The sequence below is a fragment of the Triticum aestivum genome, chromosome 6B, assembly GCF_018294505.1.
Source record: "Triticum aestivum cultivar Chinese Spring chromosome 6B, IWGSC CS RefSeq v2.1, whole genome shotgun sequence".
NCBI lineage: Eukaryota > Viridiplantae > Streptophyta > Magnoliopsida > Poales > Poaceae > Triticum > Triticum aestivum.
In genome coordinates, this window is record NC_057810.1 from 40478210 (window position 1) to 40498588 (window position 20379).

Here is a 20379-nt window from a genome sequence, read left to right on the forward strand (position 1 = left end):
AAAGCCTAGACACACACACACACACACACACACACACACACACACACACACACACGGGCGCGCGTGTGAAAATACAGCACATAGTTGTAAATCCAAGGATTGAACCGGAGTGCGCCAGCTACACAAACTCCTTACCAATGGGCCACTACTCACTTCATTTCGCCGATGTAAGTGAATGCACATAAATATTCAAAATGAAACAGTGGCCAAGTAATGTGTAAGCACAACTAGTGTGGATAACTTGCTGATAACATGCCCTCTTCTTCCAGACTATACTGCCTAGTAAGACCTTCTCGGTCGGTTATTCCATTTCCAGTTATTGAAGAGTTCATGACAATATCATTCGCCTCAAATTCTTGAACTACCATTGTTGCATGCTTCTTAGGTGAGTGAGCTCCTTCCAGCCTCAACTCTACTTGTCTCATTGTTGGACGATCCTCTCCTCTTAATTTTATACAAGCGACTTCAACTCCAGCAATTTCTTCAATTGTGTCCCCACCCTCATCCGTAACTTGTGGATCTAATATCTGTAACAAACTTCCCTCAGAAAACAAGGTAGCAAAATGTGCCACAAGGCCATCACCTTGAGGAGCCATATAGGAAAATGGCTTCTTTCTAGTCATCAGTTCTACGAGCATAACACCAAAGCTGTAAACATCACTTTTCTCTGTTAGGCGCCCTGTGTAGAAGTACATAGGATCCAGATATCCTAGTGTACCTTGCACCATTGTTGTTAGACCTGATTTGTCCAATGGAATGTATCTTGAAGATCCAAAGTCTGCCACCTTAGCTGTTAAAGTATCATCCAAAAGTATATTAGTGGACTTGATATCTCTGTGGATGATAGGTATTAAAGCCGTTGAGTGGAGATAGGCTAGAGATTTGGCTGTTTCAATTGCTATCTGTAATCTGTTCTCCCATGGCAATGACCTTGGCCCTTCAACATGAAGATGCTCATAAAGAGTTCCGTTGGATATGAACTCATAGACTAGCATTGGGACTTCTGTTTCAAGGCAACAACCATAGAGTTTTACTACATTCCTATGGTTGATTTGTGACAGGATAGCAACTTCATTAATGAACTCATCAATCTCCTTTTGAACTAATATCTTTGGTTTCTTGACGGCTACAACATGGAGGTCTGCTAAATGCCTTTGTAGACAGTTCCATGTCCACCACCACCAAGCTCACGGGCTTTATCAAAATTGTTCGTTGCTTTCTCTAGCTCTTCCAGGGATATGATCATTTTTTCCGCAATATCGGCTCTTTGAGATACCAATTGTTGCAATAATTGTCCACGATTTTGCTCAAAAAACTTCCGTTTCAACATTTGCGACTTCCGTTGCTTATATTTGTAGGAGATCAAGTATATAATCAGAGCCAAAAGAATGAGACCAGCCCCACTAGCAACACCAATAATGATGCTTATACCTGAAACAGTACAAATATTTTAAGATACATTTTCTTCCACATATGTATGCACATTGTTATTCCCATGAATAAACTTCATAATATATGGTTATGTTATGTCCCACATCCTCTGTCCCCATCTAGGTCATGTTAGAAACTTTTCATGGAGACTAATAAGGAGGAACCGATTGAGGGAAATCTGACACTGAAATGCACCTAAGTTCTCCCGTAGTGGGAGTATCATAACAACTATCAAGCATGATAACTAGGCAATTTTGTTGACGTCTCATACAATCAAATAATGAAAGCGAGGGTTTGGTATCGTATCATGATACTGTATCATAATAAATGATGTACTTCTATGTGTCATGAATGAAAATAAATGGAATCGTATAAAATACTATCCCATGATACTATGCACTACAGATGTATTATCATACACATGATACAAGTGTATAATACTCCCCACTGCTGATAGCCTAAGGCTAGTCGAAATGCATAACATCATAGTGCATGATACTGCTTTAGTTACTACCAAAATATTGCATAATACCATGCACTAGTATCATGTTATCACTTCACTTATTAATTTGTAGAATCTCAATATGAAGATGTCCATATGATCCATATCTCATTAGCTTATCTTGTTTGATGTGCCATGATATCGTCTCATAATATCATACCAGAATCTGCTCCCTGATACCTAATTGCAATGGCACATCATCTTCTTGATTAGGTGGCACCGTGTGATACTTGCGCCGGAAGAGATAAATAAATCTTAAAAGGGCCAATTAAACCATCATTATAGATGCGAATTTCTATCCGATCATGATGTGACATAACTCTCTCTCTCTCTCAACAAAATTTTTCATGAGAAATTTTCATAGACCATCGACTCAGAATCAATCTATGGGATAAAAAATGGCATGCCTCAATTGTGAATGTGAATTTTGATGATGATGTGCCTGGTATTGGGAGTGGTCCAACCGTACCAGATACCGAGGCTTGACTCGATCTAGCACTGTGTGAGTGGTGGCCCTTTCGTTTGGCAAATTATTTAAATCCACGAATTTATCGGTCTTGGACTTGCCAGTCACATGCACATCGTCGTGGGCATGCTGGATGTGGACCTAGTCCTAGTGATGAGGATGACAATGACAACAACAATGAACACGCTTACAACAGGGACGACAATGACCGGCACACCCAATGGCAACAACTTCCATGCCCACTTTAGTAAGGAAGAATATATTTTCTGGTGTCCCTCAATTCCCAAAATATACGGCGTGTAAGTTTTGTCGTAAGCCAAAGTCTTTTGTGTTTGACTAAGTTTATCAGTAAAAATACCTATAAAAAATAATATCAAATAAACATGTTATGAAAGTATATTTTATGGGGATCTATTGATGCTAATTTGGTATTGTATTCGGACTACAAATTTTATCAAACATAGAAAACTTTGACATAGGATAAAAATTATGTGCCTTATATATGGAACAGAAGGAGTACTTTGTTGTAGGTACAATACTGGTGCAGATTTAAGTTCCACGTTAGATGTTTTCTATTTTTATTCTTTCAGTGAACGCTCATTGTGTATCGGCTGTAGAGAATTGTGAATCACTTCTAGCAACTGGACCATACTGATATGAGGCACATCATGGAAGAGTCAAAATATTCAAAGAATACCTGACTAACTGATGCTTTTGGTTATCATATTTGTATTAGTGTTGTTTCCATATATTTGGAATCGTAATCCAGGCTGAGTAGATTAGCAATCAGACAAGTACTTTTAATTAGTGCATGGAAATCAAATTTTTATCATGTTACCATATATGTTTGTAAATAAAAAGTTCATTGAAATCAAGATTTAGTATTTGGCCTGGTGGATGCCCGATGCCATGACCGGGACATTTGTAGCCATGGCAGATATTGAACTAGCCAGGACAGCAGTTTGCTTGTTATGGTAGAGTTTTGCTTTCCATGCCAACATGGTCTCTGCCATATAGGAGGGTTTTTGCTTGTCAAGGCAGCATATTTTTCACTAGTTTGTAAAAATGAGAACAACGAACCAGGTTCATTTAATATGTCTCATGCATTTTTGCTTGTACGTTTCATTTTGTAGATTTTGTTGAAGAGAGTGGCCAGTTGAACTGTTGGAGAGTCTGGAAACCTAATGTCCATCCAACAATACAAAACGAGGACCCACAGCACCGATGATGCATATTTTGGTGTCGTGGTTGTTGAGAGTGGTTTTGACATTACATTGATGTGTCAACCACCGAGCTCGCCCTATGTAAGCACTTAATGGAGCAATGCTTAATGATACCTCAAAAGAAGTCCAGTTTTAGTACGCCGCATGATAGGCAGCGGGGATTGCAATTCTATGAAGCATCCTATGGATCAATTGTCTCGCCGTACAAAAATAGGATGTGAAGGAACTCCCCAATTTAATGTTGGTTACGCCACAACAATCATATCAATGTTTCAAAAGTCATCCTCTCGTGATCTTGATGACACGCCACGAAGGTGATTAAAGTTTGATCAATAATTTGTATTGAAGTGTGATCAAATTTGTGTTTTAGAAGCCGTGTAAATATCCAAAACGGCAACTAGATAGATTGGGTAATACTCGCACAAAAAAAAACTAGATTGGGTAATGATGTTTGGATCATACCACATACGAATCCACCACTATTATTTGTGGTTAGTTTGGTTAACCAAATTTAATGTTCAATGTTTTCTCCTTTTCTATGGAATTTATGTCTAATTGGCGTCCATCCACTTTTAATATATACTCCCTCCGTTCGGAATTACTTGTCTCGAAAATGGAAGTAATTCCGAACGGAGGGAGTAACTGATATGTGGAATACTTTTCATGATAAATCTACTGATGCAATTTTCATCTAACAAAAAAATAATTATTTTCATATCAATAGCCAGAGGCTCACAGTTGCAAAATAAAGGCTAAAGACGAATATCCATTTCTGAGCCCAGACTCATCTGCACCCGATGAAGAGAAAATTCACAAAAAATATTAAAAACATAAAAAAATCCAATGTTTTTTGCATGGAAGATAATTTGGTGCATGAGGTGTGCTCCAAAATTTCAGACCAGTTGGACATACGAGTAGCTCTTAGCAAAAAGACAAACTGGGTCAGAACAATACATAAACAGTGAACTTTTTCACAGACCCCAAATTTGTCTTTTTTTTACAGAGAGCTACTAAGATGTCCGAACGATCTAAAATTTGGAGCGCGCCTCATGCACCAAATTATCTTCCATGGAAGAAAAGATATATCAGATTTTTGTGAATCTTTCTAGTATTTTTCCTGTTCATTGCGGGTGCACCTGAGCCTATGTACCGAATCACCTTTTCCGTCTAAAGAAGGCTACAAAAGAATAATTAAAAAATCGGTGCATTTGTTCTTTCAAGTGCCATCAATTTATGTGATGTGGTACTCTACACTTTACTACTCCCTTCGATCTATATTACTTGCCACTCAAATGGATGTATCTAGCATTAAAATACATCTAGATACATCAATTTGATGACAAGTAATATGAATCGGATGGAGTAACGAACAATGTGATCGAAAGAAAAAAAATATTGGCCACACATCAATATGAGAACAAGGGAATGCAGTAATAATTAATAAGAATACCATACTACTTATATTAGTACACGTAGGAAAAGTCGTCCTAAATTAAGCATGCTTGAGTGCGCCAGACCGGTGCGTGACCCAGTCTCGGCATTGGTTGTGTTGGTGCATCTGACTTTAGATGTTAGACTTTGATGCGATGTCTGTTTGGTATTATGCTCGGACTTGTCACCCCTTCATCAAGGACATAGGAGTAGCGGCAGGTGTGTTGCCAAGATGATGGCTTGAGGCATGTGTATTACACTTTCTAAGGTCTTTATGAATAATTAATAAAATGGCTACATGCATCACCCAGATGCACAAACCAGGGTATATCCTCCTTTTCACAAAAACAATTAAGCATGCTCACCTCGAAAGTATTTGGGGGTGCTACCTGGACAGAAGAAATAAGGTAAATTAAATTCAGAGCAGTGTCGTTTCCAGATATATAGACACATCGGAACTACTTAGGTAAATTAACTGTGTGTGTTCAGTCGAAGGAAGTACCATTGCATCCGTCGGGGACGTAGGGATTGCCGTTGTAGCCCTCGTTGCACTTACACGTATAGCCTCTGTTCCCAGGCTTGCAGTGGCTGTGCTCGCTCTTGCAGAGGTCCCGAGCAACCTTCCCAGAGCAATCCTGACGCAATCTGGCGTTCGGTGATGAGCCATTACGCAAGACCTCCCATCGGAGAAGGATGGGAACTTTCAGGGAAATTACCGGCGTTTCATTCAGAGCCTTCCGCATGATCAGGTTGCCCTGCTGCTCAAACCAACCCTCCTCGGCGATGAATGCGTACGCTGGAAACGGTATTAGGTTCTTAGGGTTTTTGGAGTCTAACCATTGGAAGCGGAACTCTTTGGGCATTCCGTCCATGGACTCAGAGATACGTGTCTGGCAACAGCCTATGCCGTGGCAGTACTTGCCACCACCACTTCCGTCAAGGCCGGTGCTGCTACTGGTGTCGTTGCGGGAGCAGAAGGCGACACAACCGCTGATCATAGCCGGGTTGCCATGTCCGAGCAGCGTCGCCTGTGCGTTGCACCCTGTTGCCACAAGCTTGTTTCTAGTGGAAAGCGAGTAGGGCGCTTCACCGTCGAAAAAAAACGAGGAACTGCCGAACATCTCCTTCTGTCCGAAGACCCAAACCACTTGTTTTGTGGACCCCATGTTGGAACCAGGGCTTATGAGGGCACCGGTTCGGATGATTCGCACGGTCGAGTTGGCTACGGAGATATCGACGATTTGGAGCTCAGCGTTGCCGAGAAACAGCCGTGGGGGCTGATGGCTCGAGTCGCAGACGAGCTTGAACCCTGGCATGTAGCAGCTGGTCGACGGGCCCATGCCGAACGGGTATGGCACGGCTACGTCCCCACAGGACGTCTTGCAGCTAGCTGCTGAAAAAGAAAAGTGGCAAAATCAACATTTTTTAAATAAAATGCACTTCATTCCTCCAGAATTACTTGTCATAGAAATGAATATATCTACATAGACAAAGTTTAGCGCGCGCTCTCTCTCTCTCTCTCTCTCTCTCTCTCTCTCTATATATATATATATATATATATATATATATATATATATATATATATCCATTTCCGTAACAAGTAATTCAGGGAAAAGGGAATACTTAATTGACAACCTACTTTCGGTGTGAAGTCCATTTTCTTGGAAATCAACGTTACATTCTTCTTTCTATAGCTCATTCACGCGTGAAACTTCTTTGACCACTAGTTTCTTTAGCTAATTATTATATTAAATCAAAACTTCTTTATAAGTAGCACAAAGTACTTTGGCACACAATATTAATTAGAAACTCCCCAAAAATCATGTTAATTAACTCAAACATAAAAAAACAATATATTGTCCGTGGGTCCAAGCAAATTATCTAAAATATAATTGCTACAAATACATGTGGATTTGTATTTATCATGGTCCATATGAACTCTACATGTTCTATGGTAACATAAGGAAAAATCATAAGTACATTTTCAAGAAATTGCCGGAAAAGCATACATTTACAGAATTAGTGGAAGCATATACCTGTGAAATTTGGGTAAACAAAATATGATCATCTCGCTAGAAAGAAATTACATGTAGAGATGATTGGTGGTAGTTCTGCTCGTTCATCAAATGCACCTTTTTAAACTCTTTTTAATTTTAATGATTTATGCTAATTAAGCTAAAAAATATGGTTCATATGACCCATGGAGTATTTAACAAAAAACTACCACAATTCAGACAACCTTCCGCAGAACTACCACTTTACAAATTTTGCCTAAAACCTAGCAAAAGTTGGTCCTAGCAGAAAAAAGAACTGATGGGTAAGAACACCGTCAAAAACATGTGATAAAACTTCAGAGCCATGCACCATTAACTTCGCCTGTTCCGCTTGTGATGCCACGTGCGTTTAATGGTAAAATTTTCAGCAACTAATGAGTCAGTCTTCCTGGCTGCGGTCCTCCTCAAATTCGCCCTTTGGCATGGATTAGACGGAACTCTGGCGTAGATTCCTGGCAGCTCATCGAGGTTAGGGTTTCTCGTCGTGCGTACGCTTCAGCGATATTTGGTGTTAGGTTATTAAAATATATTCAAGGATTCAATGGCGACGACTGCGGTTCCGGGGTGTTGGTCCTTAGGGGCACGTGCACGGAGACTTCCCGGCTGGCATCGACAAGGTCAGGCCGACTCCGGCCTAGGAGTGGCGACAGCGGCGTGTCGGCCGCTCGTTCTGGCGGTGGCGATGATCGTTCGATGGTCCATGGACCTCGATGTAAATTTTATTATGTTTGAGGTTTTCTGTACTTTCGGTGAATCGTTATAATAGAGTTGATCCCTTTTCAAATAAAAATAAAAATTAAGAGTAAACAATTTTGGCCCAAGAGATTGAAACTGCATACTTCTCTATGAAATTTGTAGCATATACATTTAGTGATAGGTTTGTTGTATAGTTTCCCAGCTTTGTGTTTCACACACGTCTGCATATCGTCTATAATACAAATTTTCGCTGATTAATATATGAAACCCTTACTTTAAATTGTTGTAATTGTGTCAGTTTTGCATATTAAGACAGTGGAAGCCAAGCAGTGACTTGTAATGCTTATGCCACAACCTATCTCTTTGTTAATTTTCTGTATATTCTTATTGCTTGATAGATAATCACAGTTTTTCTTTTCAAGTTATAGTTTTCTGCTTCATTATTATTACTTCTGAATGAAGGATGATGATGGCTACAAGGTGCATTTATAATGTGAGCATAATGTGAATTTATGCTTCAAATGTTCTGATTACTTTTGACGGTCGAACGTTTCTTCGATCAGGTTGTAGGGTGATCTTCTTCTTATGTTACCAAAGAAATTGTTAAAGATGCAGTATGCATTCTCCGGGCAAGTTTATGTTCCCGAAGGTACATATTAATGTCTGCCTAATTGGTGCTTGAATCTGTAATTTGTGTGATTTAAAGATTGTCTCATAACTAATAAATATGTATGACTAATATCCCATCTAGTGGCAGTGAAATTCAATACACATCATGGATTTATCAATATTTCTTCTGAAATGGAAGCAGATGTGCAGCATTGCATAAGAATCTGAGGTAAGTTGTGCTCTTCCATACTATTGATATAGCAGAAACCAACTCATATATGAATAACTTGCATTCCTTGGCATAGTTGTTTTTAATAACATGACTATAAATGAAGACAACAAGTCACTAACATGCCTGCTATTTTTCAGTAAAATATTGAATAAGTTCGTGCAATCATTTTCTGAGAAGAGGTGCTTTCTATAACATGATTATAATTTAGCTTGCCGACACTCATTTGTACTAACACATTTCCTCATGATTTATCAACTTCCTTTGGAAGCCACACATATAGATGAATACCGATATACAACTATAATTTTTTTGTTATACTAACGAGTGTTTTTCACTGCTTACTTAGTGGCTGCTCCTCTATCGATAGATGAATGCCGACATACAACTCCCCACTCATGTAGAATCCGTGTGATTCTATTTGCGTTAAATGCATGTAGTTTGATTATTGGTGCAGCTGAGATGATCAATTGTTACATGTATTTGTTTCTTACTCACATGTTACTGGTTTCTACATGGTTAAATATACATAGGCCCAAGTAAGCCAGGGGTTCTTTAATGATAGGCGCATCTAGGAACCATATGCACTCTTCAGTGAGAAATAATTCAAGCCTTAAGATTTAGAATACCTAGCGCTCCCTGAACTTTAGGGTTGCATACCATGTCCCAAGTAGCCAGGGTGGCTCTTTTGGAGATCCTTCCGTCTCCAAATACATTGTATCCTATACTTGTCAAAATCCACAATCACTCATTTATAAAGCTTGCGGCAACACATGGAAATGTGGGAAGTGAAGAAATGAGTGCACTAACAATAAGGAGCCTACCATCATAGCTTAAATGTTCAAAGCACAAGTTTAGCCTTTTATGCATCCTATGGATTTAGAGGCATCACAAATTTGATACTTGGTTTGGAGGTGCTCAATGGCGGCCTTGGATACTCCCTCTTTTCCACAATATAGTAAATATTAGGTTTTTTAATAGCCAAACTTGTCTATATATATCTAACCATATTTCCAGAAATAATATGAACATCCACAATGCAAATTAACATCATCAGATTAATGATGAAGTGTATTTTTGGATTTTATTTATGTTGTTTTCTAGATGTCGATAGTATATTCTATAACCTTGGTAAAACCTAGACAAGGCTGACTTTTTATATATTGATCTACTAAAATGTAGAAGGACTCAAACATGTCAATTATACATTCCAAAGTAGTTTCTTTATCAAGGGGTGCGAGGACCTATGAGCTTCCAACACACTACTAACTGCTAACATGTCTCCAACTAAGAATAGCAAGAGGGAAACGTTATACAGGACCGTAGAGTCCAATGTGTCATGTACGTGAATAATAACATTTAACAGAGCTTCTGGATAAAATTCATTGCAGGAAAAGGGAAAACAGAAAGAAAGAAAGAAAAAGCCGACACAGAAAGAGTAGGAAACACTTGATCCAAATTAAGTTGCTCACCTGCACCAGAAACAATAGCTACACACCCACCGGGTATGGCATGGTTGCCAATGGTTCCTGGGGGGCACCGGCACATCAATAGTCCATTCGTTTCTATACATTCACCGTGGCACTTGGTAGTCTGCTCGCATTGATTCATATCTACACATACAACCAAGCAAAAGAAACCACAAACTGAATTTATCTTACACGTTCATAAGTTCATATGAAAGTAAACTTATGCCAAATAGTTCTGAAAACTGCCACAAACTAAAAATGTGATGCAAAATAGTTATTTTGTAGAATGTATATCCCCAGTGGTTTACATATACAATCACCGAGATAAGAAAGTCAAACATTTCGATACACTGATTGTAATGACAACGGATTTTAGACAAGACTTGTTATTATACTTATTTATCCTTGCTTTGATTCATACCGAGATAAACCATACTAAGCACCCGTTGCATCTATATTTGACATGACTTTTTGTAATATGGTACATACAACAAGTATCTAACTATTCTTACAGAGAAGTGGTAAGGGACCACTTCTTTTTCAGTTAAATGAACTTACTCTTCTCCAACACATAATGAAGGAATTTTTCAACTATAATGCAATATTCATTTGTTTCATATAACTCAACTATGATCATTGTATAGCAATGTGCGTGCCAACGATAATTTCTCAGCAATTTATTGCTAATACCAACCCTTTATATTCTCAATTTCAACCCAGTTGTTTCCTTAGTGTTGAGAAATAATACTACAAGTACCATAATAAGAGTATGCTACTAAGATGTGCTTTATCTTGACAAAAAATCTTGTTGCAAAATGAAATTAGGATGTCTTCGTATTTTTCTTCTATTAAGAAACTACTGCATTTCAATTTTACATACCTTCTCCTATGGAGTCACCTAATATCTCTCTCTGCCTCAAAGGTTAATATTATGAAGCCATTGCACATATGAAGAACAAAGGTAGATAACCTCTATCAGGCAGAGACATTTTATTTTAAGCTTCACTGTCAATGTGTGTGTCCATTCTTTGTCAGGCAGGGCAGCTAACATTGCCCATCTTCACATTGACAACCACACGGATTTTCCACATGTTGTTGCTTGATATTCCGCCATGGTTCCTATCATGCACAAAATAAGGAGGGCCTTTTTCTTGTGTGGGCAATCTGAAGCTAATGGGGTTCGTTATGTCCTTCATATTGTCCACACAAGAAACACCCCCACCCCCCGCCCCCACACACACATACATCCCTTAGTTATTTTTGATAACGGTGTCATCCGCGAGAACAGGATATTCTATGGTGCCTAAGACACCCCGGTATAATAAGCGTCTCACTTGAAGGGACATGCTCAGGACATGCCCTCCTTGCGCTCCTTGATGGCGCACAATCTCCCTTCTTCCTCCAAACACAAGCGAATCATGCACCCCTGAAGTAAACGGCCGGCAATGGGGTGGTCGTGTTGTGTATATGAACACTTTGTCATTATGTAAATGTTTTTCTAAACATGATTATCTACAGTAACCTTGTCATCGTGTTGCTTGTGTTTGTAAGATGCATGCTGATAGTGACCTTGTCAAAAATGTTACCATGGTAGCAAAACTGAGCCCCTGGTAATATGCTATGTTGCTATGTGCTAATGTGCTAAGTTTGGTATCTATTTTGATATAGAAGGCGGTTTTTGCTGTGTTGCCATATGTTCAGTACCTATGCTGATATTTTTGCTCTTTACCTATGATAGTGGCATCTTCAACCGTTATGCCTCATCCCGCCCCATGACTTATCCGCCACATCAAGCTAAACATGCGTCACATACTTCCGCCCCATGACTGTTCTGCCACCATCAAGCTAGACAAGTTTCACATACTACCGCCACATGACTGATCTGCCACCATCAAGCTAGACATGTTTCACATACTTGCTCAATGTACGAATATCATATTTTGTGTGTTTGACTAATGCACTTCTTGTTTTTAGAAATTTGACATGTGAAATGCATGCATGTAATGGATATCAATGTAATGTTATGTATTACTATGTCAGTATTTGAATGCATGTATGAATGCGATACATCAGATTATTATGTAATGCATAGTATCTATATTGGTATATCAATGTAATGTGCAAACGCCGCCATAGGAGTCCGAGGGGAACTTGGTGGTAACTAAGTCACCTTGTTTACCCGGGATAGGACCCCGAGATGAGTAAGGCTCACATTTCTGAGACAATGTTTATCCAACTTCAGGCCCCCAAGATGGGTAGCGCCCTATGCCTTATTAATATAATAAATTGGTATTATGGTTACAGAGTACAAGAACTAGATTGCGTCTACAAAACTAAGTCTTGCAATATTGGCGCTGTGAATGGTTTTAGTCTTGGGTGTGGATCTCCAAGATTTTATATAGATGCATTTTTTCCGGCGGCAAGGCAACAAGTCCTCAATCAGTATGATAAGATAAGATCCGATGTCCAACCGAACTAAATAAAGATCTTCTAGACTTCTAGTTATGCTAGGATCATGGAGTTAGCGTTTCCATCCTTATTTCCTATGAGTACCTTCCTCGGCACAAGTTAGCATGATCCCCAGGGGCATACGGGACTAGTTGGTCGATACTATCTATCCATGCCCGTGCGTATACTACCTCGATAGTTCAACAATATTCACCCACAATTGGTGTGCTGTGGAGGCACATACTCACGTCTTACAAACTCTAGTCGTAGTAAGTATGCACTTAGATATACCCATCCGAACACCAATTAAATGTGTACGATGTACTCATCCGAGGCTATATATCTAGGACTCACGTACTCCCTCCGTCCTAGGTCCCCTCTTATTTTTGGCTAAAGTTTGACTTCAAAATATAACTACCAAAATGTAAGCTATATGTCACAAAAATTATATTGTCGGAAAGCTCTTTCAAATACGTGGCTGATATGGGCTGTGGCAGATATGGGCAGTGAATACAAATGTGAATACTAAGTCCCATGGTCCCTGGCTCATCATAGCTAACAAATGCGTGCAGTGTGTTCATTGCGTTGCAGACATGTATCAATGCGTGCACACCACCCAATTTATGGCACTCATGAATTGTGATTAGGTGGCCAGGCCTCCATTTATATGTCACTAATCAATAGAAATGAAATACTAAAACAACAAGCTTTATTCATAATGACCGTTCCAAGACAAACTGAATGGTATACTGTAATTAGCCTTAATTATCGGTACATAGCTAATAACTGGCGCATTGATTAAATAGACCTATCATACAATTAGCCCTAATTTGTTGAGTAATACAATACTAGTGTAATAGATAGAGCAGATTTGCAATCAACCAAAGCAGTGAAATAAAAGTCATTCACTCATATGGACGAGGTATCAATATTCTCTATAGGTCACGTACACATATTTTTATTTTTCAGTAAATTTTTGCTTGATTTTTTTATTTAGTGGTGCACTGACTTTTTTCATGATTCGAGTTAACTAGTATGAAGAATGATGTTCAACTGATTATTTTTGGGTAAGAAATTCGTACATGTAAGGATTTGCGAGAAAAGGATGGCCATGGCATCAAGCTCCAGCGACAGCGAAAGGTTAGATGTTCGTTAATATTCACTACTCTGGAGAGACCTTTCCTGGTTGAGATCCTAATACAAAACAGTAGCTTGCAATGTCCACCACTTGATTATGAACACGTTTGTTTAGTTAAGCCAATGCCTCATGACTTATTATTAGTTTGGTTGACAGCTTGGTGCAAATAGCTCTCTCGTGCCATGGAGCTACGTCTCACGGCCGTGTGATCAATTCTAATCAAGGCGCCCATCGTTTCAATGAGTGTGCCTGCCATGTCAGCCATTTATTGTGGCGCAGAGGCAATACGAGAATTATACCAATTAGTGTATGCTGCCCAGAAAACGTTATACGGCATCAATGTATTGGAGTAGCATGACTCACGTGGAAAGGAGTGGCGATGATAATGACCTCGCGTGGCCGCATGTCCACACGCGGTTTATCGATATATACTTTATATTTTAGTACTCCACAGATGGTCAAAGTCTGGCCCAAAATACAAAGTGGCCCAATAAACCAGAACAAAGGTAATACCTTCCAATGGATTTTATCTTACACACATCATAAGTACTTCCTCCGTCCCATAATGTAGTGCATACAGTATTTTTGAAAAGTCAAACTTCACCAATTTTGACCAAGTTTGTAGAAAAAACTTTTACATCTAGAATGCCGATATATCATTGGATTTATCATACGACGTAGTTTCGTATTTTGTATATATATGGTATTGGAGATATAAACAGTTTGCCATATAAACTTGGTCAAAGTTTGCAAAGCTCAACTTTTCAGAGAATCTATATGCACTACATTACAGAACGGAGTGAGTACGTATTATTAAATATGCACTTAGACTCCCGCAAAAAAATGCACTTAGACATATAATCCCTTCAGTATATTGTATTTTATTGTTATATCTAAAATAGTTTCATTTAATATGGGGAAGATTCCCGTCAGCCGGCTGATTACACGACTGCATCTGTCACCTTCTTTGCTCGACACGTGGCCTACTAGACCACCCACATCTCTCTCTCTGTCGCTCTCTCTTGTACACAACTTCCTCAACCTTATCTCGTGAAGCGACTTCTCCAACCTAGTGGAGCGACTGGAGGAGACAATGGAGCTGCGATCAATCGTACATCTCGCTGGTGAGGAGGATGATGACGAGGCAAGCTGGTCGGAGGTCCAGCGCTTGCTGTCGGCAGCACGATGGCGGGATGGACATCGTAGCTCCTCCCTAACCCTCATCTGGTGGGTACACGCCGGCGGCTCCATGATGGTGGGATGGTCCGCGCCTCTCCCTCTCACCACTGTCCAACGGGAGCTCGTGGCGAACAACAATGGTGTTTTTTTTTTGCAACATCCAATATGTTGCAAGAAAGATTTCTGCAACATCAGTCATGTTGCAAAACTTTCTTCCATAACACCGTATAAAGAAGAAGACAAAGAAACAATTTTCTGCAACATCACCTCATTTGCAAAGTTTTTCTGCAACAATACCACTATTGCAAAAGAAGCAAAGATAAAAATGTCCGCACCACGACCTATGTTGCAAAAAAATTAATCCCACAATCAAACCTATGTTGCAGAAATAATAATCCACTACACAATCTTCTTTACAAGTGCAACAAAGATATCTGTTGCAAAATACACGTAGCAACTCCCTTTCATACGATTTGGGGGAGAAAAAGTATGAGTCATCTTGATTTTGATGCTAAGAACTACGGGGCGTTTACCTAGCCAACACTTAGATCCGGCTCTACTCAAACATTTTCGGTTCACCCCAACATTACTCACTTGTCCGTTTGTTGCTAAGTAGTTTTGGGATACTAAACGGACCTCCCCAGATGGTAATCTTAAAGTGGTTGATTTACGCTCTTTTGTAATGAGTTTCACTATAGCACCTGCTGCTCTAGCTAATTGCCCACCCCTTCCATGTGTGATTTCTATGTTATGCACGGCCGTGCCTAAGGGCATATCGTTTGAAGTATATTCTTCTTTTCTCTCAAAAAACCCCTTCCCAAACTGTACAAGCTTCTTCCAAACCATATGGCTTTCTAGATGTATATGACAATCTCTAGACAGATGGATCTTATATGAATCATATGATGAAGTACCACATGAGTAAAGCCAACGATAGGTTCTGCGACACAATCATCGCCGTGTATCGCTTTAGAAAGAAAGGCGATCTCACCTCCAGCCGCCAGGGTGTCCTCCTCTCCCGCCATCCTCCGGCGGCTCCCCTCCGCTGACGACCTCGGCCGTCGGTGGTGAGGGGGGTCGCCGGATCCACGCGTGTGGAATGTTTTAGGCATTAGTTTCTTAGGGTTTTGGGATATTCATCCTCTTGTCTTCAGCGGTGGTGATGGCGGCGCCGACTAATAAATCTTCAGATCCTTCCCCAATGAGGCAATCCGCTTTTGGGGTGGATTTAAAAACCAGTTTGTTCAAGCAAGGATGGTGCGGCTGAAGTAAATATGCCCTAGAGGCAATAATAAAGTTGTTATTTTATATCTCCTTATTCATGATAAAGGTTTACTATTCATACTAGAATTGTATTGATCGGAAATTTAAATACATGTGTGAATACATAAACAAATACCATGTCCCTAGTAAGCCTCTATTAGACTAGCTCGTTGATCAAAGATGGTTAAGGTTTCCTAACCATGGACATGGGTTTTCATTTGATAATGGGATCACATCATTAGGAGAATGATGTGATGGACAAGACCCACCCGTTAGCTTAGCATAATGATCGTTCAGTTTATTTCTATTGATTTCTTCATGTCAAATACTTATTCCTTCGACTTAGAGATTATGCAACTCCCAGATACCGGAGGAATACCTTGTGTGCTATCAAACGTCACAATGTAACTGAGTGATCATAAAGATGCTCTACAGGTATCTCCGAAGGTGTTTGTTGGGTTGGCATAGATCGAGATTAGGATTTGTCACTCCGAGTATCAGAGAGGTATCTCTGGGCCCTCTCGGTAATACACATCATCAGCTTGCAAGCAAACGACTAAGGAGTTAGTCATGAGGTGATGTATTATGGAAAAGAGTAAAGAGACTTGCCGGTAATGAGATTGAACTAGGTATAGAGATACCGACGATTGAATCTTGGGCATGTAACATACTGATGGACAAAGGGAATTACGTATGTTGTCATAACGGTTCGACTGATAAAGATCTTCGTAGAATATGTAGGATCCAATATGAGAATCTAGGTTCCGCTATTGGTTATTGACCAGAGAGGTGTCTCGGTCATGTCTACATAGTTCTTGAACCCATAGGGTCCACACGCTTAACGTTCATTGACGATGTAGTATTATATGAGTTATGTGATTTGATGACTGAATGTTGTTCAGATTCCTGGATGAGATCACGGACATGACAAGGAGTCTCGAAATGGTCGAGAGGTAAAGATGTATATATAGGACGATGATATTCGGACACCTGAAGTGTTTCGGGGGGTACCGGGTACTTATCGGGTCACCAGAAGTGGTTCCGGGCACCCCCGGTAAAAGATATGGGCCTTATGGGCCAAGAGGGGAAACGCACCAGCCACAAGGGGCCGGTGCGCCCCCCATATGGGCCGGCCTAGGAGGAGAAGGAAAGAGGGGAAGGGAAAAGGAAAGAGTGGAATAGGATTTCCCCTTCCTTCCCTCTCCCCTCTCTTGACTTCCCCCTCAGACAAACATGGCAGGGGGCGCGTCAAAGGGCAGGAGCGCAAGTAGGATTTGGACCTACTTGGGGCGCCCCTTGGCCTCTGCCCTCTCTCTCCCACCTATATATATATATGAGGAGGGGGCGCCTAACACACCCCAGTCAATTGCCTAGCCGTGTGCGACGCCCCACTTCACCGTTTACACCCCTGGTCATATTTTCGTAGTGCTTAGGCAAAGCCCTGCGGAGATCATTTCAACATCACCATCACCACGCCGTCGTGCTGCCGGAACTCATCTACTACCTCACCATCTTGCTGGATCAAGAAGGCGGAGGACGTCATCGAGCTGAACGTGTGCAGAACGCGAAGGTGTCATACGTTCAGTACTTGATCAGTTGGAGCGCAAAGAAGTTGTACTACATCAACCACGTTGTTAAAGGCTCCCGCTTACGGTCTATGAGGATATGTAGACACACTCTCCCCCTCATTGCTATGCATCTCCATGGATAGATCTTGCATGTGCATAGAATTTTTTTTTTGTTTTCCATGCAACGTTTCCCAATAGTGGCGGCGGGGGCATCCTCATGGTGGACCTGTGTCCTCGGGCTCTGCCGTTGCGACGGTGTTTGTTCCAGCGCCGGCGTGGAGCTTGAGAGGTAGTCCAGGAGCGGATGTAGATTGTGGTCTGCATCGACGGCATCTGGAAGATGGTGAATCGTGTGTGGGTTCGTGGTTCGTGGCAGGCAGGTATTGTTTCCTCTTCCAATGCCTTAGTTGGGTGGTGGTGACAAATCTGGTGTTCGATGGCGGGTCCGAGGTGTTGTTCCGGTCTGATTCGTTCAACGGCAATGGCTTCGCCTTTATTGGCGAGCCACCTTGGAGGTCCGCAAAGCTGCTTATCAGCGATGGAGCCGCGTTGAGCTCGGTGTGGAGGTCCGTCATTTTTTCTTTTGGTGGCTGCTATGTTGGTGTCAGATGCAGGTAACGGGCATTGGTGTCAAGCTCAGAGGATTCTTCAGTCTTGTTTGTAATCCTACTTCTTGGGTGGTGTTTCTGTGTGCAAATGCTAGCATTCTGCTGTCTTTGCAGTTTTGTTAGGTCGGTATGCACGTGGCTTGTACTATGATTTTTATGATATAATAAATGAAACCCATTTTACCATGCAAAAAAACTTACCACATGAGTGGATATATAGTAAAGGCATCCAAATTTGCACAATCGCTCATGTTATGATCTTCGACATCCTAGGTCTCTACGTTCCGTCAATATGGTTTATGTTCTTCATGTACATTCAGATCAAATGACTCTACGAAATTAGAGTCGACACTTCCACATATTATGGGTAACGTAGGAGGCATCCCTATTTTCCCCTGGGGGTCTTAATTACCTAGGCACTTCTTCAAGTTTGGTTGGGACTAGAGCATAATGCGCCCTTTGCCGCGCCTATTTTTCGATCGTGGATTAAGTCTCCTATGTTTATTTTGTACGCGGTCTATTTTAATTGGTTGGCTCGCTGTGTGTAATTGTCATTTCATTGTGCTATATAGTAGTGACAATCATATTTAAATATTTTTATAAAAGTATCTGTCTAGCCAAATTAATGAATATTTTGTGTGTGAGCTTCATTCAATACGCCCGAGCTTAATATCTTGCTCAATGGTTATTACACGGAATATTACAAAATTGGAAGAGTAGAATGGTAAATCTATAATCATAGTTACACTCTGGTTGGATGCAAGAGGGTAAATTGCTAACTTTCTGCATATTTCCCAGTGACTCCTTGTTTCCAATGTAAGCGCGTGCGGCCTCGTCAGTGGTGGAGTACGTGTCGAGCCATAAGGAGTGTCCCTCGTCATGGAAATCCATGACAAAGTTGCCAGACAGCTTCGCCCGCACACCGAAGAACCCTGTGTTTCTCTTCGGGATCTTCTTCGGCGGCATGTCAACGACAGGGCGGCGGCGGCGCGACGGTCTGGGCAGCAGCGGTGGGGTGGGGGATTGGGTGGAGGCTTGGTGGCGGGCGGCGGCGGATTGGGGCTAGGGCGTGGGCTTCACGGTGGCGAATCAAGCGGCGGCGGTGGAGAATTGACCAGCGGCGGCATTGGCGAATCGGGCGGCGGAGGTGGGGTGGGCGCTTGGGGCGGGGGCTTGGAGGCGGGCGGCGGTGGAGTGGGACCTCGGGGTGGGGCCTTGGCGGGGGTTTGGAGGCTGGCGGCGGTGGAGTGGGAGCTTGAGGTGGGGGCTTGGCGGGGGCGAATCGGGCGGCGGTGGTGGGGTGGGCGCTCAGGGCGGGGGCTTGGATGCGGGTGGTGGTGGAGTGGGAGCTCGGGGTGGGGGCTTGGTGGGGGGCGAATCAGGTGGCAAAGGTGGGGTGGGTGCTCGAGGCGGGGGCTTGGAGGCGCGTGGCGGTGGAGTGGGAGCTCGGGGTGAGGGCTTGGCGGGGGTGAATCGGGCGGTGGTGGCGGTGGCGAATCTGGCCCAATTCAAGGCGGGCGACAGTGGTGGAGTCGCGGAACCGACGGCGGGGGTGGTTGGCGGCCAGATCTAGTGCGAGGCGACGGCGGCGTGGTGTGGTGGTTGGGCGGGCGGTGACGGCAGTGCGGCGGGTGGCGAGAGTAAGAAGATGTGCGGCGGTGGGAAGAAATGAACAGGGGTTGGCGTGGAGGTGCAAATTTGCATCTCCAGATGTTGTATTTTACATCACTTGGGCCAGGTGATGTAAACTTTTTATATCTATATGATCTATTGGAGGTGGCTTTTTGAACCTGAAGATGCAAAAATTAGTTTTTCTTTATCTACATCTTCTTTTGGAGATGCTCTAAAAGCACAAGGCACGATTTTACTGGTATACTACGCATGCAGAGCACTTTTGTCTGGTGAGGCATCCCTCCTGACCGGTTTATAAATTGGCTCATAAGCATAAGATAATAGGTTGTTTTTCCTATTTAATTAAGAATTAATTGCAGCATTAAGCGTTGCTTGCAGTAAATTGAGTTGTTAATTATTGACTGTGCGGTATGTGGTATAGTGACAAAGGGCA

At 41.7% G+C, this 20379-nt stretch overlaps 1 pseudogene; it reads right to left on the reverse strand.

The window, feature by feature from the left end:
* Positions 1-227: 227 nt before the first annotated feature.
* On the reverse strand, positions 228-19280 carry LOC123138739 (wall-associated receptor kinase 5-like; annotated as a pseudogene).
* Between the last annotated feature and the right edge of the window lie 1099 nt (positions 19281-20379).